This window comes from Nicotiana attenuata, chromosome 2 (genome assembly GCF_001879085.1).
Source record: "Nicotiana attenuata strain UT chromosome 2, NIATTr2, whole genome shotgun sequence".
NCBI lineage: Eukaryota > Viridiplantae > Streptophyta > Magnoliopsida > Solanales > Solanaceae > Nicotiana > Nicotiana attenuata.
In genome coordinates this window covers 29,248,850-29,257,404 of record NC_031990.1, presented here as the reverse complement: position 1 = coordinate 29,257,404, position 8,555 = coordinate 29,248,850, and positions in this window count along the sequence as shown.

The window sequence follows — 8,555 nt, the reverse complement described above, 5'->3', positions numbered from 1 at the left end:
GATTTCTAGTTCATTTCATGGTAAATTATAGGATTAAATCTTAGTTTTGACTAAACCCTAGGTCTAACTCTAATCTCTTGATTTTTACCTAATTTTAGTGTTAAATCTACCTAATGTTTATGTATTTGAACTAAAAGTGGGTGGGAATTACTTACCTTGCAATGATATGTGGAAACTCTCTCTTTGAAACCCCCAAAATCGCCCAAGTGTGTAGTGAGAAATGAGAGAAATGAGTTTGGGTTCGTATTAATGAACCCTTCTGCCCCCAGTGATTTCCGCTTCTGCGGAAGGAATCCCGCTTCTGCGGGTTCCGCTTCTGCGGAAGTGAGCCGCTTTTGCGGAAAAGGCCAAGAGGGACTGGGCCGCTTCTGCGGTCTAAACCTCGCTTCTGCGAGGTCGCTTAAGCGGAAAGGCCACCGCTTCTGCGGTTCTGAGCCTGGGCGGATGGACCGCTTCTGCGGTCAAGGGTCCGCTCCTGCGGTTTCCCCTGGGCCTGGCCCCTTCCGCTTCTGCGATAAACGACCACTTCTGCGGTCTCGCTTCTGCGGTCCAAGAGCCGCAGAAGCGGTTATGACAGAAGCAGCAGATGAGGCTTCTTCCTAAGTTTTCAACTTCACTCGAACCTCGACCATTTGACGCTCGGGGCTCCCGAGCCCCGCCCGAACATACCGACAAGTCTGAAATCACGAGGCGGACCTACTCGAACCCTCGAAACACTCAAAACAACGCTAAATCGAGGAATCAACCCCCAAAACCAAATGAATCAAATCATTGAACTTCAAGTTCTTAATTCTCCTCCAACGGGTCAAAACGCCCTTACACTACTCGGATTGACACCAAATTTTACGGGTAGGTCTTAACTGATATTTCGGACTTGTACCAAGTTTCGGAATTGAAATCCGAACCCGATACCTATGAAAACAATGATTTCTTAGTTTATTTAAATCTTAGAAACTTAAACTTAACAATTTCATATAAAAATTCATTACTCGGGCTAGGGACCTCGGAATTCGATTCCGGGCATATGCCCAGGTCCCATATTTTCCCGCGGACCCTCAGAAATTGCCAAATCACGATTCCGGGTCCGTTTCCCCAAAATGTTGACCGAAGTCAAACTTGGCCTTTTTAAAGAAACTTAAAGAAACAACTAGGCTTATTCTTGCTCAAAACTCTTCTAACTTCCGAACCACCCATCCCCGCAAGTCATAAATTAGCTAAAGCAAGTGCGGGAAGTCTTATTTAAGGGAACGGGGTTCAAAAATGCAAAACGACCAGTCGGGTCGTTACATTCTCCACCTCTTAAACAAACGTTCGTCCTCGAACGGACATAGGAAAGTACCTGGACTGCTGAATAAGTGGGGATATCGGCTCCGCATGTCCTCCTCGGACTCCCAGGTCGCCTCCTCGACCGGTTGGCCCCTCCACTGGACTCTTACTGCAGAAATCCTCTTGGACCTCAACTGGCGGTTCTGTCTATCAACAATGGCAACTGGCTCCTCCTCGTAGCCCAAGCTCTCATCTAACTGTATGGTACTGAAATCCAACACATGTGAATAGTCGGCATGATACTTCCGGAGCATCGATACATGGAAGACTGGATGAACTCCTGATAAACTGGGAGGTAAAGCAAGCTCATAGGCAACCTCTCCAACTCGCCTCAATACCTCGAAGGGGCCAATAAACCTTGGGCTCAACTTGCCCTTCTTTCCGAACCTCATAATGCCCTTCATGGGCGAAACCTTCAAGAGAACCTTCTCGCCAACCATAAATGATACATCGCGCGCCTTCTGATCCGCGTAACTCTTCTGCCTGGACTGAGCTGTGCGGAGCCTCTCCTGAATCAACTTTACCTTATCCAAGGCATCCTGAACCAAATCTGTACCAAGCAACTTAGCCTCACCAGGCTCAAACCACCCGATAGGAGAACGACAACGCCGACCATATAATGCCTCATACGGGGCCATCTCTATGCTGGACTGATAGCTATTATTGTATGCAAACTCCGCCAAGGGCAAGAACTGATCCCATTGCCCTCCAAAGTCGACCACACATGCTCTAAGCATATCCTCTAAAATCTGAACAGTCCGCTCCGACTGCCCGTCGGTCTGAGGATGGAATGCCGTGCTGAGCTCTACGCGAGTCCCCAACTCACTCTGAACAACTCTCCAGAAATGGGAACTGAACTGAGGGCCTCTGTCCGATATGATGGAAACCGGCACACCGTGCAACCTCACTATCTCCCAAATGTAAATCTGGGCATATCTCTCCGCCGTATAAGTAGTTGCCACTGGAATGAAGTGGGCGGACTTGGTCAATCTATCCACAATAACCCACACCGAATCAACCTTCCGCTGAGTCCGCGGCAACCCAACCACGAAATCCATGGTAATGCGCTCCCACTTCCATTCCGGAATGGGCATCTGCTGAAGTAGGCCACCTGGCCTCTGGTGCTCATATTTGACCTGCTGGCAATTCAAACATCTAGCAACATACTCCACTATGTCCTTCTTCATCCTCCGCCACCAGTAGTGCTGTCTCAAGTCACGATACACCTTCGTGGCACCCGGATGAATGGAATACCTCGAACTGTGGGCCTCCTCTAGAATCCTCTCTCTCAAGCCATCAACATTAGGAACACATACACGGCCCTGAAGCCGTAACACACCATCCTCGCCAATAGAAATCTCCTTGGCACCTCCCTGAAGTACCGTCTCTCTGAGGGCCGCCAAATGTGGATCATCGAACTGGCGGGCCTTAATCTGCCCCAATAACGAAGACTGAGCAACCACACATGCTAGAACTCGGCTGGGCTCTGAAATGTCCAATCTCACGAGTCTGTTAGCTAAAGACTGAATGTCCAAAGCTAATGGTCTCATCTCAGTAGGAATGAATGCCAAGCTACCCATACTCTCCGCCTTCCTACTCAAGGCATCCGCGACCACATTTGGCTTGCCTGGGTGATAGAGAATGGTAATGTCATAATCCTTTAGTAACTCAAGCCACCTGCACTGCCTCAAATTAAGATCCCTCTGCTTGAACAAATGCTGCAAGCTGCGATGGTCTGTATAAACCTCACATGAAACTCCATATAAATAATGCCTCTATATCTTAAGAGCATGAATAATTGCCGCCAACTCTAGATCGTGCACAGGGTAATTTTTCTCATGAACCTTCAGCTGACGTGAAGCATATGCAATAACTCGCCCCTCCTGCATCAATACACATCCCAAGCCAACGCGAGAAGCGTCGCAATACACTGTATACATCCCTGAGCCGGAAGGCAATACAAGAACTGGTGTCGTAGTCAAGGCCGTCTTGAGCTTCTGGAAGCTCTCCTCACAATCATCGGACCAACAGAACGGGGCCCCCTTTTGGGTCAATCTGGTCAGAGGTGATGCAATAGATGAAAAGCCCTGCACAAATCGCCGGTAATAGCCTGCTAACCCCAAGAAGCTCCTGATCTCGGTCACTGAAGTAGGACGTGGCCAACTCTGAACTGCCTCAATCTTCTTGGGATCCACCTTAATACCCTCCCCTGACACTACATGCCCCAAGAATGCTACTGACTCCAGCCAAAACTCACACTTGGAGAACTTAGCATAAAGCTGCTGCTCTCGCAAGGTCTGAAGCACTACTCTCAAATGCTGCTCGTGCTCCCCCAGGCTACGTGAGTATATCAGGATGTCGTCAATGAAGACGATGACAAAAGAATCAATATAAGGCCTGAATACCCTGTTCATCAGATCCATAAATGCCGCTGGAGCATTAGTCAAGCCAAAGGACATCACCAGAAACTCATAGTGGCCATATCTAGTCCTGAATGCGGTCTTCGGAACATCTGAATCCCGAATCTTCAACTGATGATACCCTGACCTCAGGTCGATCTTAGAGAACACCTTAGTACCCTACAGTTGGTCAAACAAATCATCAATACGGGGTAATGGATACTTGTTTTTGACGGTGACTTTGTTCAACTGGCAGTAATCAATGCACATCCGCATAGTCCCATCCTTCTTCTTCACAAATAGCACTGGTGCATCCCAAGGCGATACACTGGGCCTAACAAACCCTTTAGCTAACAACTCCTCCAACTGCTCCTTCAGCTCTTTCAGCTCCTTAGGATCCATGCGGTACGGCGGGATAGATATAGGGTAAGTGCCTGGAGCCAAATCAATACAGAAATCAATATCACGGTCCGGAGGCATGCCAGGAAGATCAGAAGGAAAAACATCATCGAACTCTCGGACTACTAGCACTGAATCAATCGTCGGAGGCTCTGCGGTGGTGTCTCGCACATAAGCTAGATAAGCCAAACATCCCTTCTCCACCATGCGCTGAGCCTTCACGAAAGAAATGACCCTGCTAGGCGTATCAACTGTGGAACCCTTCCACTCCAATCTCGGCAACCCTGGCATCGCTAGAGAAACAGTCTTGGCATGGCAATCTAGAACGGCGTGATATGGAGATAACCAATCCATGCCCAGAATAAACTCAAAATCGATCATATCAAGCAGCAGGAGATCTGCTCTAGTCTCAAGACCACAGAAAGTAACCACACATGAACAGGAGCACCCAAAGGCTCAAGAGAAATAGCCAGGAAACGAGCAAACAGAGATGATACATAAGAATAAGTGGACCCTGGATCAAATAATACCGATGCATCTCTACCGCTGACGGAGATAATACCTGTGATGACGGCATCTGAGGCCAATGCATCCGGCCTGGCTGGAAGGGCATAGAACCTAGCTGGAGCACCGGCTGTCTGGCCTTCACCTGACTGAGGAGTAGCTGGCTGACCTCTCCCTGTCTGGCCTCCACCTCTGGATCGGCCTCTACCACTCTGCCCTTCACCTCTAGGTGGTTGGGCCGCTGGTGCTGGAGTCATGGGCTGCTGCCCCTGCTGTACTGCCTTGCCCCTAAGCCTGGGGCAGTATCTCCTCATGTGGCCTGGGTCACCGCACTCAAAACAACGTGGTGCGGCAACCTGCTGCCCTGATGACTGTCCCTGATGACTCGTAGACCCCGTGGGAGGAGCCTGGATAGCCGGTGGGCGATATGAAGTCTCCGGCATAGCACTGAAGTAGGGACCAGAAGAACTCTGAGGACCTGAATACCCACTGGAAGAACCCTGAATAGCTGGCGGGCGGTAGGAACTCTCTGGCATGGCACTGAAATAGGGGCGTGCTGGAGCACCCCGGGCGGGAGGTGGTGGTGCTAAAGATGGGGGCCTACTGGGCTGACCCCTCCCATACTGACCTCTGCCCCTAGCTGGGGCACCTCTGAACTCTCCAAAGAATCTGGCTCTCTTGTCCTGCTGTATCTGCTCCCTACCCCTCTGACGATATCCCTCAATCCGGCGAGCAATCTCGACCACAAGCTGGTACTCTGTACCCATCTCCACCTCTCGGGCCATACCCGATCGAATACTGGGCTGCAATCCGGCGACAAACCTCCGCACTCTCTCTGCATCTGTAGGGAGTATCATAAGTGCATGGCGAGATAACTCAGAAAACCTCGCCTCGTAGTCGGTCACAGACATCTGACCCTGCTCAAGGTGCTCAAACTGATACCGCAGCTCTTCCCTCTCAGAGGGCGGAATATACCTGTCCAGGAACAACTGTACGAACTGACCCCAAGTGATGGGAGGAGAACCGGCGGGCCTACCAAGAACATAGGACTGCCACCATCTACGGGCCCTGCCCTCAAGCTGAAAAGTAGTGAAGTCGACTCCATGCGACTCCAATATCCTCATAGCGTGCAGTCTGTCCCTGCACCTGTCGATGAAATCCTGAGCGTCCTCATGACGCTCACCTCCGAAGACTGGAGGGTGAAGTCTGGTCCATCTGTCTAGTAACTTCTGCGGATCGAACTCCACAGCTGGCCTAGGCTGGGGTACCTCTGCAGCAACTGGCGGAACCCCCTCTGCGGGTAGTGCACCCGGAGTCTGATATACCGCGGCTGCATGACCTGGAGCCTGAGCAGTAGGGGTCTGTGCTCCCCCTCCTGCCTGCGAAGCAGCTGGGTCTGCTGGAAATAAACCAGCCTGAGTCATGGTGTCCATGAACCGGAGCATACGGCCCATGACCTCCTGAAATCCCGGCGCAGTCATGAAATCCGCCGGAGTAGGCACAGCTGCGGGCGCCTCGCCCTGCTCCTCAGTAGTGGGATCCCTCGCAGGGTCTGCTGGTGGTGCATCTGGAATAGCTCTGGGACGCCCTCGTCCCCTACCGCGGGCCGGTGCCCTCCCCCGGCCTCTACCTCGGCCTCTGGCAACGGGGGGAGCAGCTCCTCCCGGGTCCGGAACGTCGGCGGCACGAGTCCTCACCATCTGTGAGAGAATAGAAGAGGAAACTTAGTATACTGACCACTGCACGATGGAAAATGAATAAAGAGTAGTCTTTCCTAACACCCTATAGCCCCTCGAAGATAAATACAGACGTCTCCGTACCGATCTACAAGACTCTATTAGGTTTGCCCGTAACTTGTGAGACCTACGTGAACCTAGTGCTCTGATACCATGTTGTCACGACCCATTTTCCATAATAGGTCATGATGGCGCCCGACACCATTTGTCAGGCCAGCCAACGCGGAAGTATAATTAAATTCTCATGTTACCCTTACCAAAAACCATTATAATAGATTTTTCCCCCAATTAAAGTCATAAACCAGTAAAGATCAATAAAATGTAAAGACAGTTATACAACCCAAAATAACGTCTACTACTGTGTGTGCCAGAACCTGGTGTCACAAGCTACGGGCAACTAGTAGAATATACACAAAATGAATAATGCCCTATCCTACTGTCCGAATCAGGATAGACAGAAACAACAAAACAAAAAAATACAAGGAAGACTTCTTCGGCTGCGGATCGGCAAGAAGGGAGTGCAGCTCACCGTAGAAGTCCCAGATGCGCTCACTGATATGCACCAGAGTGATGTCCGGATCCACCTGCCTCAAATCCTGTACATTTAAGTACAGAAGTGTAGCATGAGTACATAAACAATATGTACCCAGTAAGTATCCCGTCTAATCTCGAAGAAGTAGAGACGAGAGGTCGACTCGATACTTACTAAGGTCAATTAATATATATGTATATAAGTATGATGTATTCAAATCATGGAATTTACAAGTATCAACAGTTTATGGCAAGTGGTATAAGTCAAGAACTTTACAGCATCAAGTTTATAATTTATCATATGAGATAATGGCAAAATAAAGCATGTATAGGCTTTTCCACAATTAACATGCGCACATAATACCGAGGCGACGGCCCGATCCAACAGAAATAAACTGTGCACTTGCCGAGGGTCGACGGCGCGCCTATAGATGCATCTATTCATACCGAGGCGATCGGCCCGATCCACAAATAAGGATGAAATATCAAGTTCACACACATGGCACATAAATGGTCAAGAATACCAAATCAAACTTAATTAACTATACAAGTATGCTCCTATCCCCTTTTAAGTCTCTAGTACACGCTAGGTGTTCATAACAACGATTTAACATAAGAGATATATTTAATAGGCATGTTGTAGGCCCTAAGCTACCCGGACATTTATCATAGTAGTAGCTACGCACGGGCTCTCGTCACCTAACGCGTGCGTAGTCCCCGCATTTAGCAACAAACACTCAAACATTAATCCTAAGGGGACAATTCCCTCTTACGAGGTTAGAAAGGAGACTCACCTCGCTCCGAAGTGCACTTCCAATATCAAGAATAGGCCCAAACCCTCAATTCGTAGCCAAACGAGCACCAACTAATTAAAATAAGCAAGAACTAGTCAATAAGAGCTTACAAGGTTAAATTCTAATTATTTAAGCAATTTCCTAACCATAAATACAAGTTTTCCTAATTTCCAACCCCGGGCCCACATACCCGGATTCCATTATTTTTCGAAGGAAGTTGTTCTCTATCACCTAAGGATCACAAATATGTGGTTTCTAGTTCATTTCATGGCAAATTATAGGATTAAATCTTAGTTTTGACTAAACCCTAGGTCTAACTCTAATCTCTTGATTTTTACCTAATTTTAGTGTTAAATCTACCTTATATTTATGTATTTGAACTAAAAGTGGGTGGAAATTGCTTACCTTGCAATGATATGTGGAAATTCTCTCTTTGAAACCCCCAAAATCGCTCAAGTGTGAAGTGAGAAATGAGAGAAATGAGTTTGGGTTCGTATTAATGAACCCTTCTGCCCCCAGTGATTTCCGCTTCTGCGGGTTCCGCTTCTGCGGAAGTGAGCCGCTTTTGCAGAAAAGGCCAAGGGGGACTGGGCCGCTTCTGCGGTCTAAACCTCGCTTCTGCGAGGTCGCTTAAGCGGAAAGGCCACCGCTTCTGCGGTTCTGAGCCTGGGCGGATGGACCGCTTCTGCGGTCAAGGGTCCGCTCCTGCGGTTTCCCCTGGGCCTGGCCCCTTCTGCTTCTGCGATAAACGACCACTTCTGCGGTCTCGCTTCTGCGTTCCAAGAGCCGCAGAAGCGGTTATGACAGAAGCAGCAGATGAGGCTTCTTCCTAAGTTTTCAACTTCACTCGAACCTCGACCATTTGA